The 15,408-nt window shown below is 46.8% G+C and overlaps 1 long non-coding RNA gene across 1 annotated transcript in view; it reads right to left on the bottom strand.

Annotated features, from left to right (window-relative positions):
• Positions 1-3,509: 3,509 nt before the first annotated feature.
• LOC111858471 (uncharacterized) overlaps positions 3,510-15,408 on the bottom strand; it is an 82,227-nt gene continuing 70,328 nt past the window's right edge. Inside the window, exon 5 of the long non-coding RNA XR_002841590.2 lies at positions 3,510-3,678. This is a non-coding gene — a long non-coding RNA (uncharacterized lncRNA). The remainder of the gene's footprint in view (positions 3,679-15,408) is intronic.

Genomic DNA, 15,408 nt, shown 5'->3' with positions numbered 1-15,408 from the left:
ACTCAAGTTTCCCAAGACCCCGTCTCTGACTGTAACGATCCAGCAGTTTCATCTTCTACCTTAATAGATGTACAATCTAAACTTGGGCCATCTGCCAAATGGTAGGGTATAAATATTTTAAGGAGGGACTTTCTGCTGTCTGGTGCCTCTGGTACTTTTCTTGAAGGGTGTATAATTATTTGCTGTATGTATTCCTCTCTCAATCTATCTTCCATAATCGCATTTTTAGTATGAGGTCGCAGTGACCCTGGAGTCTGTCTCAAGTAGCAGAAGGAACAAAGCCAGACACACCTACGACGAGGTACCAGTCCATCTCAATTTTGCAATATCTGTCTTTCATTGAAATGTTTTTCACGTTGGTTCTAAACATGCTTTACTCTAACGATTTAGTTTGGCTATTTCAGTTTTTTTATGTCTGCTGCACAACACACTAAAATAGCAAAAACATATTAAGTCCCACGGGCGATCCTTGGATTTTTTAAGGGAGGGGGATGTAAAAGTGCCCTTAATTCATACAGAGGGGCCAGCCTTATCATTAGTCATTGAAATGTCTTGAATCGGTAAGTGAGAGGGGAGGGGGCACCTTGGGGGCCAGAGAGCTTCATCTGGGGCTCTATCGTTGTGTACGGTCCTCCTAAGTCCAGGAACATCTGGAATAGTCTTGATAAGACCCACAGCAGGTAAAAAAAAATACTCATTTGAATGGCGTTTGAATGGAATTCTCACCACTGTGCCATTGCTCCTCCCTGTCGTGGACGCTGGAGTCCAGCTGCGCAGTGAGGGCTCGGTTCTTGGAAAGGCCACCGACACGCGACAAACGACACCAGCAGACAAGAAGCAAGCATCGTGCAAATTCAATATTAAATCATCGTTAGTGCAAGGGACGGGGGTGCAGTAGAAGACATCGCACAATTATTTCTCTGTTGCACTGTCGTTGTAGCAGTCATTAAAAATACTTGGTTATAAATTCAAATATGCCACGCTTGCAGCGATCATTATTAATAAGCTTCAACAGATTATGAAATAACAGGTAGGGCGATCTGTATGCATAGCGAGAGGCTGCTCTGCTTTATCAGTGTCGCTAAAATTGTTTTAAATGGATCGTAGAGGTTGTACATCTTTCCTGTAGGTTGCCCGAATCCTTTACCGTCGAGTGACGTCATGCTTCATCCTTTATTTGATATTTTAATGGCGCTACTGACCTGTCAGGCGCGGCTGTGACACGTGAAGCCACCTGCTTCAATTACCTTGGCATTAGCGCTTGATTTTTCATTATTGGCTCTGGGTGTTAATTATCGCGGGGCTGAGAACACTCCGCTTCATTAGAATGCACCCACCACACCAGTGAATAATGTATCAAATGTACAGAGGCTTTAAAAAAAAACATTAAACTGGAGTAGTGGGTTTTAGGTTAGGGATAAGCACGCTATTGACATTTGGCACAAAGGGAAATCCAGGTTTAAGTGAGAATCAGGCTTCAAGGAGATTTGAGTGAGGAGGAAAGAGGGGGATGAGATTGTTTAATAAAATCCGTGCTGTCAAAAAAAGCCACAACTGCCCCACTGAAATTTATTTCTAAAAAGAAAAATCATGGGCAGACTTTTGTGTTGGGGTTGTCTGGGGGTGTTGGGTGTCTCTGAGGAGGTCTAGGGGGTGCCCTGTGACTGACTCATCCTCTCGTGCATTCGCACGAGGCTCTTCACACCCATGAAGCTCTGACTACTCTGTTTTGTCCCCCCCCCCCCCCTCCATTTACTCTGATGGCTGTGGTTTGTGTCGGAGGGGACAGGAAGGACGGGAAAGGGACGGTGCCAGATTGATGGGACGGGCTAAAAAAGTGGACGGGGAGTGTGGGAGCGAGCCCACCGCCGTCTGTCTCGCCATTGACAGTGGGGCGGTATGCAGATGGAGAATTCGAGGGCTGCGTGTCGGAGGGTCTTTGTGTGATTCATTTTTAATGAACCCTTTTGATGTACACATAAAAGAGCATTAAAAACAGAGGTACACAGGCACACAGTCGATAAATATTTGAATTCAGGCCCACTCCCCACCCCCGTCCTCCATGCCTCCCAATTAAGTCATCCGTTAAAACTTAACAGGTCTTGTGACCCTGGTTTGTCTGTGAGCACATCAGCTGACAGCGGTTTTTCGTCATAACTCGCCCACGTTCGGAATAAAACTTCAGAAGACAGAGGGTGTGCAGGTCTCACCCCCCAAAGAGTGGTATGTGAAAATTCACAGCTCCCGTGAGTCAAAACAAAATGCATATCAACAGTTCTTCAATGTCTTGCCAGGGGGCGCTCTTGCACTGCGACAAAATCTTAGTAAGAGCCTGTGGCTCTCTAGCGGGAAGGGAGATGATTATCTTAACTCTGGTCCTGATTCCTTCTATGTGTAAATATGAATGCAACTGAAGAGACAGGTGTTAGATTTTAAAAAGCCTCCTTTAAAATAGCATGAGAATAACAATGGTTGGAATGACTCCACAACGTCATAATCGTACCTCATGCTTGCTCACGTCCATTTTGGGACCCTTATCCACTTAAATATTGCTGGCATCAGATTCCCGCTTCCTCAGTATCTAGTATCGCAGCACCTGTGAGACTACCTTTCCAAGCATGTAGAATGAAAGCATGCGTACCAGTGAATAGCATTTTGAAGGAAGGGTGGCCAGTTGACTGTGGTCAAAAACAAACAAACAAAGAGAAAAATTAATAAGCATCTCACAAAATGACTTGGTGTGAGAAATTTCCATGTGTTGCCTCGAGACTCTACAAGGGTCAGTCTCCCATGATCGAAGCAGGGCTTGTGTGGGCATCGGTCAAGGCTTATTACTGTGAGCCAAGCGTGACTCGGGGCCAGAGGGCTGGGCCGGTCTGGCTCTCTCTGTGTGGGTCCGAATGGCGAGCTCCTCTCCCCTCCTCCCCCGCCTATGACCCTGACCATCATCGCCGGGAGGGCGCGACCCCCTCCCCCCTCAGGATGAAGTTCCTTTCTAGGGCTTCAGAAGAGCAAGCACAGCATGTATGTTCATTTCTCTCTCTACATTTATATTTCAAGAACCCAAATTGTTGCACTTTTTCGGCTGCTTGCCAAAATCTCCCGCTTGTTGCACTTTGACAAATAAAGTTAAGTAAAACACAGATGCTAGCTTCTCCGGGGAATCAAACCCACAACCTTTAGGCTGCGTTTTCTCTCTCCTTTTTTCTTCTTCATCTCTCTCTTTAAAAAGCCTACACCGGCAAAGTACAAATCATTACTCGCCCAGATTCCTGGTCCGGAGAAGAGTTTTATTCTGTTACGGCAGTCGGACACACCTGTTACAAGACAGGAAGAGACAATGGAAAGCAAAGAGCAAGACTAATCACAGTGTAGAAGCCCAGGAGTTTGTGGGAAGTTTACCCCCAGGCCCACACAGGCCCCCATGTGATATTAATGCTGTCTGACTCTGTATACAACCATTAGGCGTCTTTTTGCGCATCACTTTCTGTACCAAAAAGCATCACGCGTTTTGTCTCTCCTCTTCCTGTGGACCGGCCCGATTCCCGAATGGGTCAGATCTCCTTGCTCGAGCCCAAGGGAGACAGCGATGGCTCCTTTAAGCCCCCAAGACTGGCCACCTCATTCCGATTCGTAGACCCCGTTTTGCTGGGTCATGGAGTTTCCGCCTTGTTTTTGCTGTAATAGAGGTGTGCATTCATCATAACAGGTTATCACAGACTAAAGAATTACTGGCTTGTCAAGCAAAAAAAAAACATTAGTTCTTCCCACCCCTGAGCTTAAATACACCTGTTATTTATTAGTCTTTTTTTCTTACGCTGCTGTTCAGACCGAATAAATCTAAACCAAACTTCTCCTTCACAGAAGAACAGTGCGCCTCACCCAGGACTGAAGAGCCCCAACTTGCAGGCTGTCGCTGGAGGTCCCTACTAATCAGGGTGCCCACTTCTAAGAGCCCCCATTATCCACGCCCCCCCCCGAAAAGCCGGAGGCAGTGGCGTTTTACTTCCTGGCCCCCACATCGGCCAGCTTAACGAGCTTATTTTCAATAACAGATCATTAATTCCGGGGCTGAACAACACTGTCAAGCGCCTTTTCACGCTGCTGTTTGCTTTTATTGTTTGAGGTGTAAAAGGACTGTATAGGATTTTAATTGTGAGGCATGCAAATGAATCCAAACAAAACAAACAAAAGGGAAAATGCCCTCACCCTCATTGCAGCGTGTCATCTTTTGAGGTGGAAAATAGAGATTCTGCTGTGAAACTGCTCTTGTGTGGCAAACGTATATATTTTCAAGGTACTGATTTTGATGAGTGACACACCACCCAGGCTGCCCAGTGCATTCTGGGATATGTTCCAGGTTCACCCTCATACTGTACTGGTTATGCAGTTTTGGAACATGGATGGATGATTTTGAGGATTTTTTTTGTCACAGTTTCCTTTTTGGAAATATTTAGCCCATGAAATTCCTTATTGAACATATACTTGCATATATTTTTACGGTGGCTCAGTGGATAGCACTGCTGCTCACACCGGCACTGTTGGGGATTTGAACCTTGCCTCCATTCTTTATTTATTTTTTTTGTTATTTATTGAGCACCTGTAAGGCATTGTCAACTCATAGCAACTATATAGACAGCAGCCTTTATTCTTGAATTACACTCTTTGAAACACAGTAGGTTGGGGTTGTATAAAGGGAAGTCGCACTTGTGCCTTATGTCTCTGGTCATCTCTCATACTTCAAGCACTCTGTGAAAACCTGCACTATACAGGTGAACAGGTGTGCGGCGCAGGTGCCCACATATCCGTCGAGATGTAAGTGTCAGAAGGTAGGAGATCAACCACTGTCGGACTCTCATGCTCGGGCACGATGCCCACATGGGCTCCCGCTGTCATGTGCTGCTGATTTAAACAACTGAAAGAGTCAAAAATGCTAAATAGCAGGTGTGAAGAGAAGGCCTTTGGGGGACAGCGGGAAACGAGCGCTTTTAGGGTCGTCTGCAAAACCAAAGTGCATGTGACACGATCCACACAGACCCACTGAGAGTTTCCCTTGTTGCCAGGCTTGTAATGGCCGATGCCTGTGGCCTTCTCTTCCAGATCCAATCACAGGGCTCTGCAGCAGGGGTGGATAAGATATTCCTAGGGGATTACTTTCTAATCAGAGGGACTGAGGCCCCGCCCACTAGAGTACAGTGATCACTGGAAGATGGATGCCTCCTAAGACTGTTTCAGGGAATGATAGGAAAGCTGTTGGTAGCTGACGTCCAGCCTGGACTCTGGGGGCGGGCGATGTTGATGAGGCCATACAGAACCCGCTGTCACACGCTTACTCCACGGTAAGGATTTGCGGTCAGATGGCACAATCTGTTCTCGCCCCTCCTTACAAACGATGTTTCGTTTCTCTTCTGAGATGAGAACAGCTTGTATGGAGACCACCCTTATTATGAACCATCTAGCTATTGCAGACCACACCAACAGCGACACAGCTAAACTCGCAGTGGCCATTTCCAGTGCACAACCTAACTGCAATCTCAGGAAAAAAAAGAGTAAAAATGTGTACTTTTGCTTGTCACTGGGTCTGCCAATTGTACCCTTAGCTGTAGGTAATTGTACCTTTTAAGGCACAGAAATGGTCTGAGGAACATTTCTGTACAATTGATGGTACATTAATGCTGTTTGTACCTTTGGGATGTTCTTCAGAGTCCATTTCTGTACCTTAAAAAGTACAAATACAAGGGTACAGCCCCAGTGACAAGCAAAGGTATAGATCTTTACCCTTTTTCTGCCCATTGCTATCATGATCATTCCATTTGCAAAGACTCAAGTTTCCTCTACACCTTGTGGAAAATCCGGAGCAGCGGGCACCGTGTCTGAGCAGGATTTCAGGCAGAAATGCTTCTTCTTGGAGACCCTAATGAAGTAATGTGACTGCTTGTACAGTATGCTTGTGTAAATCTCAGCTAATGGATGTGCATTATTTCTGGTTATACTAGAGTTCGCCGTAACAATGCAGATCTCAGGCCCCTGATAAAAAATGAGCCCCCCCTCCCGGATTTTCGTTTATCCAGCTCTAATGACTTTCTTGGCCGGGACGCCTGAAAATCCTCAATTACTCCGATTAAATTCCGATCAAATTGTCGCGCTGCCCACTCTCTCTGGAAGGCTGCCTGTAGCCGATGGCGGATGTGGGGGGTGGAGTGGGGGTGGCGGTGGCTGTAAATGACGACGGCGACCGTGGACAAAGGACGCGGCAGGTAACGCGGCCACGACGTCGTTAGGATGAAGGATGCGGCGGGCGAATAAGCCATGAAGGTTCCGGAAAAATGAGCCGTTTGAATCCTTAACAAATGCAATTTGTCAGTATTTAATATGGCAGGTGGGGAAACGGACTGCCGGGGAGCTGACTGAGCCTCATCAGAGGGGACGACTAAATGGGAACATCCTCACAGATTAACGTGAGACGGCAGCCTGGGGTCGGGGAGCTGCCACTGGCATGCATGGTGGCCTGCCTGAGGCACCGGGGAAACCCCCCCCCCAGATTACAGGGGATGGGCGGCTTCTCCGATGCCTCTCATGACCAGGAACGGGCAGCACACGCATGCCGTTTTTTCTCCATGTGATCGGCTGTCACTGAGATAGCTAAAGCCTTCCAGAGCGAACAGTGACTTGCGGGGAGGGGGGGCGGGGAGGGGGGGCAGGGTGGGGTTAAAAGAGGGGGAGTTTGGGAATAAAATTCCCTTGGTCACTGGGGGGACAGTACAGTACTTTTTTCAATTTCCGACCTGAAACATCATAAGCTATTTCCAAAAGCACACGGGCATTTTGTGAAGGTCGGGCTCTGCCTGGCTGAATAACAATCAGGCAGGGGCTGACCGCACTCCCGCCGCGGCACCGAGCCTCCCTGGCCGTCGCCAGGGGTTCCTGCCGGCCGGTGGACATGCTAACGCTGGATAGCGCCTCGCCGTTCTGTCTGCTGACGTGGGCTGTCAGGATTTTTTGTTAGACCTTATGGGACGCAGAGCTGGTGTGGCGCTAACTGTAACGGGGAGGCTAGAAAAACATTTTGTGGGTAGTAGCATTTTTTGCTTACGTCCCGCTGCTTATCGACAATCACCTCCATATTCTCCTCTGCCCATAATAATGACAACGACAGTGGTAATAAAACTGGGCGGGGGGGGGGAGGGTGCCGCACCCGATTGTCAGGGGATGAGACGCTGGCTGATATCTCGGGGACCGTCCGGAATCGATCGAAGCCCAGAGCTGTTAGAGAGTCATCATGGGGACAGAAAGAGTCATGGGCTGTCAATATCGAACTGACAAGTTTGCTCTGTGTTGTACTTGGGTTTTGTGGTGTGGAGGGGGGAAGAGGAAGGGGGGGCTTATACGCCGCTAATGCCGCTCATCTCTCTCTCGCTCCCTCTCTCACGGATGCACAAACACAAGCGCACACCCCGTGCACTCGCACGCTGGCTCTCACCCGCCCGCATGCAGGTCCCGAAAGCATGCTGCGCCATGGGGCGTGCGGGGGGGGGGGGTATGGGGGCACTCTTAAATGGGAGGAAATGGAAACTCTCATGCTGAGGGTCACATCTTAGCCGCACTTCGCGGTCGCTGGCGGAAACCTCCGGCTGGGAAGAGCATAAAAGGTGTTCCGCGGGAAACGCTGTAGTTTAGAGAATGTTTCCCCTGAACTAAATATTACTGTTGCTCATAATATTTATTTTCTATATCTTTGTGTGTCACCGTGACCCTGTGCTGGGTAAGTGCCACGGAAGGAGAACGACTGGATTTATTTGCGAGTAAATGCTTTTTAGCCAAAGCGATCTTGCCCAGTTGGCTACATACACTTATTCGGATGGTTCGGCTTTTAACTCCTCGAAAAACTGTATTGAGACTCTAACCTGTGCTCCATCAACAAGATGCTCAGTGCTATATTCACCTAGACCTACTGCAGGCCGGTGCCTGAGCGTGTGCAGTTTTAAAAAAAATATATATTCTCCAGAGATAGAGATTTTGGCTTAAAGTAGGCACCCCCGTTTCTCGTTCCTTCCCCCGTCCACATTTACTGTAGTTCCGCAGATGGCTGTCTTGAATGCAGGCACAATTGTTCTTCCTTAGACGCCAAGCTTTTAATTGCACCAAATCATTGTGAAAATTTGAGTCTATTCACAGGTGTAAAGCCTTCCGAACAAAAAAATCCAACACAGTCCCCCCCTCCAACCTAAAAAAACCATGCTTGTTAATTTGTACTTTTAAGGCCCCTCTGTGAAATAATTTAAGAATTTTGCCCAAACTTAGCGCTGATTCGCAATTATACGGCTTTGAGCAAAACAAAAGAAAAGAGAGGAGGGCCTTGGTCGTAAGCGGCAAGGAAATAAAACAGGGTGCAGGTATATAAATGCTGCAGAATTGCCGGTTTTTCACGTGAAAATTGACATTCTTGCTTTGGACTTAATTCGCTTCAGCCGGCACGGGACGGTCCAAATGATGAGGAAATTCGGCCTGGAGTCCCCAGGGCACTTGGGCTCATACCAGTATGAGAAAAAAATGGGCGTCGAAATCACACCCCCATATGGTCCATCTTGGGTCATGTGGGGGTATTGGTGGCAATATCTGCTGCCGTATTTGGTCTATGGGGAATGTGGTTTGTTAAGACCTCCAGCTCACCCACCCTCCAAATGTACCGTCCCTCTCGACTGTCTCCCGGAGACGAGGGGGAGGTATTTTGCAGGGGAACAGACTGATCGCACAGATTGCATGGCCCTGTCCCAGTATCAATTAATCCCCAGTTAGATTTGACACATCTTAACCCACACTGGCTCTCGCGCGGCTCTACAGGAGAACCCATATGGCAGCGAGACTCTTGCAGGGAGCAATTTGCTGGCGGTCCCAAGAAGCTGGCCGGGATCCAGCTTCGACACGGCACACCTCCCACTAATAGACATGTTTACCTTGCAAACCTTGCCTCCGAACTGTCCACCGCTGATCCCTCCTTCTAACGAGGAGGAGGATTAACGCGCGAGAGGCAGGTTTAGGAGCACCGTAAAAAATAGCAGTATTTAAGGGTGGCCCAGACTAATTGGCGAAAAAGGGAAAAAAAGTCAAATTAGTTAACGGCGAAAAAAGAAACAGCTGAAGCTTAAAAGATGATAGAAAAAGCGAGATTTAGGAGGACAATGCCCGTGCACTTTACATTTATGAAAATGTCGTAAAAAAATGTATGTATGTAGCTTAGACAATTGCTATGAAGCGAAAATTCCACAATGCTAATTTCCCAAGTTCCGAACCAGAAAATCAGCAGCTGCACCTGTTCGTATCCAGCCTGTTCCATCGCATTTAGTGTTGATCGGCTCACTAAGCATGGAGGATTCCCTCCTTAACACGCCATCCCAGCAGATGCTTAGATGGGGACCAAAGTGGTGTCTTCTCATCTAAGCCAACTGAAGAACAGACGTTTAACAAAAAAAATGTGTTTTTAATGCTTAGGATTTTGGTTGCCGCAGGTGAGCTCTCACTGATTGATAAGTGGTGGCCTTGGTGAGCGTCAGAGCGAAGAGATGAGGGCGTACGTCATTGATGTGACCTGCCAAGGAGCAGACGTCCTGGGTTCGACAGGAGTCCCGATGCCGTTTGGAATTCTAATTACTTCTAACGAAGATGCTCGCTAAATTCTGCCCCGCTTGAGATTTTTCGTGACGGCCAAGGGGTGGGCGAGGTTTTGTTTGTTTTTGTACGCACGGCGGTACAGCCCATGAGTCACGAGATTTAGAAAACTGAAACGCGAGGAGGGACATCACGCCGACACAAAGACATTTTTACCCGTTTTTTCCTTCCCTGTTCGTGCCGCCTTCTACTGAGACAAAATCTTGAATCTTTTGCAGCCCTGACCTTCCTTTGGATTGGGGCAACAATGCACCAGCACAATAATTTTTGAGTCACGGGATTCGAAGAACGTTTATTTGGATCATATGTGTCAATGCCGGCATGACCGACTTGATTGTGCCGAGATTGTAATCATCCGCGTATTCACTGACGACTGCCGCCAGCTCCGTCTAATTGTCACGGTGATTGCTTTCCTTCTCTGTGCCTTTTTAAAGCATACTTGGCATCAGCTCAAAGCCATTAATGTCACAAAGTATGGGATGAGCAGCTGGTTGAGTATTGATGTAGAACGCTATTGAATAAAGCCCCGCGTTTTCCCGAGGAAACCTGTGCTTTTCCTCAAGTGCAGATGAATCTCCTTCTTTAAAGTGCTATTTTCTCAAAACCCGGTGGCAGTGGGACCCGGGGAGCCACCGGAAGCCTTTGCAAACCCTAACCACCCCAAGTTGCATTTGTGGATATGAATAAGACCTGGGCCCATTGGGGCGTTGGGTTCGACAGCCCCCCAGATCAGTCGGCTCCCCTCTGCTGGATGGCCGCGGTATCACGCAAGGTGAGGCATGCCTGATTTGACGCATGACCTGAGCAGCTCCACACGGACCGTCATAACATGGTTCTGCATTTTTTTAATTAAAATTGAAATGAGCGACATAAATAATCAAGACGAGTAGCTTGCCCGCTTTCCCCCGCACTCACGGGTCACATGCCTCGAAATAGCCAATAAGGCGTTACCGGCATCTAATACAAATAAAGCCAGACAAGTGAAACATCTGCTAAGTGCACGTCTGAATAGATCCTTGTGATTTAATCCGGCGTCTCTGATGCGAGTTCATTTCATACCGCAATTGGAGCGCAGGTCAAAGATTTCGCTCATTTGCATTTTTTCCATACAACATCAAACAGAATATCGGTATTATAATTCCAGACGGTGGTGGGAGACCAGCTCCGCGACACAATGGGGTCCCTTTCTCCATTTCAGGTGTGTGTGGGGGGGACACCTGAAAATCGTCGACTTTCCCGTCACACTCCACACGGATGCATTAAACTAGGCACTCAAAGTTATTTTAATGCTCCCCCACACCATCAGTTGGGATAACAACAAATGATGGAGGATTATGAGCTGGGCTTTGCATAATTAATATCCCCCCCCCCCCTTTATTAGGTTGAGGCTTCTCATTGTGTTGTGGTGGAAAAAAAAAACAGATAATGTCACCAAACGGGAACGGGTGGGATCAGAGGCAGAGCCAGGAAGCATTAGCCTAACGGAGTCAGGTAGCAGGCGGGCACATCTTAATGAAACAAAATGCCTCCTGACGGGATACCGGCACGCTGAAAGAGCGGACGATAATGAGCTTCGGAAAAAAAACAGCGGTACGGAATTTGGAAAGGACGGCCTCGCTTTTGATCCATTTCTCTTTTCTGCCATCGTCTCTCACTCTCATTCTCTCTCTCTCTCTCTCTCCATGGGGTAGACACTTCTCAGCGTGATGGGCACAACGCGGTGGGAAACACAGGTAAACGGAAATGTCAGTGCCACCATGCACATCGTGGATAAACTCAGGAGCCCACGGGGGAGGGAGCTATGAGCAGCGGAAAGGGGGACTGTCGGAAGAATGACAAGGCCGTACTACGAGGAGCGTGGACTCCTTGGTAGGGGCACCTTGGCCTACAGCATCATGGGGGTTTGTTGTCCATGCACTCGCTTGGCATATCTCAGGGTTCTCTGGTTTCCTTTTTAGCGTCCAAAGATGTCTCTAAAACTCCCATAACTGTGTTTGTCCTGTTAAGTACTGCTGCCCCATCCTGGGTGTCCGCTGACTCGCTGCATAGTACTCCCTGTGATACAGGGGTGGGGCGTCAGGGGCAGCTGAAAGCTGATTGGTCTCCAGAAAGCCCCCACCCCTGTCACTCACCAATTCACAATGTATCATTGGTAAAATTGGCCACACTGTATGAATTATGGCCCCTATTATATACCTTGAAAAAATCCTAGAATATTCCCAGCGTTAAGGCTTCCGGCTGCGTATGACCTTGTACTGGATAAATAGTATGGAAAATTAATAGTCTTTGAGTTTATGGTTTAAGTTTCCGTCTTCTCTTTCCAATGTATAGGATATGATTTTAAATCAAGGTATGATTTTAGAGTTGCCGGTGAAGTCTACTGAAGCGATTCAGATTTCCAGTGATGAATCAGAAATGACAAGTGCTAATTATCGCTAAATCACTTTTCTTGGATGGCCACGGCCACTGCACTCGCCCACCAGGACGCGTTCTCCTGCTCCCAGGATCGACGGCGAGGTGAATGCTGAAGCAATCCAACCGATTTTAATCAGGCTCAAAGGTATATTCCCGTTCCTCCCCTTCACATCCTCTGTGATTCCTTTGCATCCATTGCGGATAATTAAAGTTTATATAACATACATTTCGGTCGTCTTGGGGGAAAAAAAAAAAATCATGCTAATAACATTTACATAATTGCATATTTATTATAATTTCTGTCGTTAAGGCAATTGAGAATATCCATTTTTGGGAAATTATAAAGCTCCTTCGCAGGCCCTGTTACGTTTATTACATTTGCCTAGGAAGAGGCCAGCGTGTTTCCAAGGGAGAAAATAAACCCGCCATGAACCCTTGCCTCTCAAAACGTTCGTATAGAGGCCATGGAATACGGTTATCTCGGTGACTCATGCAAAGAACAAATTAGCCGTCACCCTTTTTCCCATTAGGGGGTGCTGTTCCGGGTGGCGTAAAGACAAACCACAGAGAATCCCAACCAGGACTCCTGCATGGAACCGCCTTCCTCATTTTGGTTATGTTCTGCCAGCAGGTTGACATGTGACTATGTGCGGGTGTGAGAGACTGCGGGATTCTGCCTGTGTAAGTATCTCGTAATAAGGCAAGTGGAAGAGGACAAAAGGCACGATTCTGAAAGGAGTTAGCCGAAGAAGACTCCCGTCGTTTTCAGATCTGGGTTTTTTAATTCTGGCAACATGTCACTGAACACACAGCAGGCCCGCAAACCCCGCGGAGTTCATTGTTTCCCTGCAACTTCCTGAGACCTGGCGTCCTCTGTGAAGGCAGAACCAGTGCCCGTCTGCTTTCCCTAGACTGCGAGCCTCGCATTACCATTGATTTTCCGATTCCGCTGTAAAATCCCTTCCCCTATGTGGAAGGATTTACTCCAGAGCAGATAAGATCTATCTGAGACTTGGGAGGGGGACAGTTCAATCTACAGCTACATCTTTTAGCCATATCTAAAAAAAAAAATCAATAACGACAATAATTTAATTTATTTTTAGGTGGTTTTCACAACATGTGCTTTTTTATTATGGTACAGAAAATGGAATCATTGAAGAGAACGCGAATGAACGGTGTCCACGCCTCCTGCGAACAAACGGCTCACTCGCTAACTGACCGCTGTTATTACCATGGCGGTTTTCGTGTGTCGTCCCTCAGTGTAGCTGCCTTCGCTATTTTGTCCGTCGTCGATGGAGCTCCCCTTCCTCCTCGTTCCCGTCATCTTTTTAAATTATACATGTGTGATTGGAGACATCCGTGGTCTCGTAAAAAGCTTCGGGTTCTCCAGCTGAAACGCTATGGGAACCAATATACAGCATGCGACTATATGACTCGCTCAATAATTTATTTTATAGGCCCCGGTGTGGGCGCTGTAAAACATCCCTCGCTGTGACGGCCATCTTTGCTCGGCGTCCAGAGAGAGGAGCTCTGAGTGGTAATTACAATCACACCATCCCAAAAGAGCTGTTTCCTCCTTACCGATGCCGTCAAATATCCCCATCCATAATATTGTTCATTAAATGCTACCTATCTTGGTAACTCTGGAGCATTCAGACGCCTTTCTGGGAACTATCAAACTGCTGAAAAAGCATAATGGCTGATGTGACTGGGGTTAGAATCAGGAACTCTAACTCTGTCTCATTAATGTGTGTGTACACACACACACATACACACACACACACACGTGAAATATATATATTGTATATACAGTATATACAGTACATAGGTTGGCATATAGAAGTACGATCCGATGTAGATAGCATTTACCATTTTCTGCCCTATGAAAAAATATGTATTTCTCCTTTAATTATCTGACACAAATTAAAAATTTGAAAAACAAGTAATTAGAACCCAGCATTCCGTCTGCCTAATAAAGGTAATTGCAAGATACTCTGCATATCTGTGTTGGGGTCATCGCAGTGTGATGTTAATTATTCTGTGTGTGCAAAGTTAAATCCCTGAGCTGTGGTTTTAAAAAAGAGAACCAAAAGCAGCATTGGTTGAAATGAAATCAAACTTTGACTGGTGCGCCCATCACTAATTGCCGGCCTGATGCAATTAGCGTTCGGCGCAAAACGTCAGAGGCAAATTGCCAAGACTGTCTTGTTTGTTTTCCTCTGAAAGCAGTCATTTCAAGGACGTCATTTAAGGCTGGATATGTCAAGAAAGCATTTGCCTTTATTACGTAAAGTTTGCAGGCAAAATGGCCGATTAGAAGGGTGTTTACTTTTATTCTGTGAATACATCTGTCCATCCATTTAGTCATCTTTCATAATTTTTTACGCAGAAGAGAGTCAGAATGAGCCTGGAGCCCAGTCCAGGAAGCAGAGGACACTCTGGACACTGTTAGCAGTTACATTGATTCCATTACAATCACCATTTCCTGGCATTCTGCTTTATATAGGCAGACAGTAAACTTAAGCTGTCCCACTGTACAAAGTCATCTGTTGGGATCATCCACAAGAGGGCCGCTGCTATCTGTGCAAAAATTTCAAAATTTCAGCTGGAAGGGCACAAATGCCCTGAAAGTTCTGAATGTTTGTTTCTGTGCCAGTACGTAGCAGTCTGATTCTCTCCAGTTTTGGTGTCAAAAGCACAGCTTAACTCCCCTTTGACTTCTGTGTAGCTGTCCCTGCACAGAGAAAATGGTTGCCAAAAGTTGTATTTGCGTTACTTGCACCAATGATTTTGACGTGTATGAATTTTATTGGGGAAAAAATAGACAACTTATCCTTATTTATTATCTTAATGAAAGTGTTGATGTGAGGCCACCATCACCACTTTAACATTGGTAGACGCTTTGCTACAGAGCATCAAAATAATGTGTGTTAATTTTAAAAGCTGTTGAAATGGAGGGGAAGGACCAGACAAATGGCAACTCGACATGTTAGACTGACTGGGAACCGTTCAACGTTCCAGGTGCGTCGTGCAGAAGCAATCTGGTCATCGCTGTTTCCTTTCGCCTTTAATCCACGTGTCTGAAACACAACCAGCATCTTTTATTCTGTCTAGACTCAGCCAGCCTTTCTTTTAACCTTTCCTTCCTACTTTTAAATTTAAATTTACAGACGTTGAAGTGCACCCATAGGTAGCATAGATTACAGCTCGGCCTTGGCAATCAAACGCCGTGACATGTTGTGAATTAACTAGCCACAGGGGGGCCCCCCAGGAAAAAATCAGATGGCTTTGATTTGGGCCACGTTATGAATCCTACCGATAAACTAA

Source organism: Paramormyrops kingsleyae, chromosome 21, assembly GCF_048594095.1.
Source record: "Paramormyrops kingsleyae isolate MSU_618 chromosome 21, PKINGS_0.4, whole genome shotgun sequence".
Lineage (NCBI taxonomy): Eukaryota > Metazoa > Chordata > Actinopteri > Osteoglossiformes > Mormyridae > Paramormyrops > Paramormyrops kingsleyae.
Note: the sequence above shows the minus strand (reverse complement) of the source record. Positions and strands in the feature narration are given on the sequence as shown.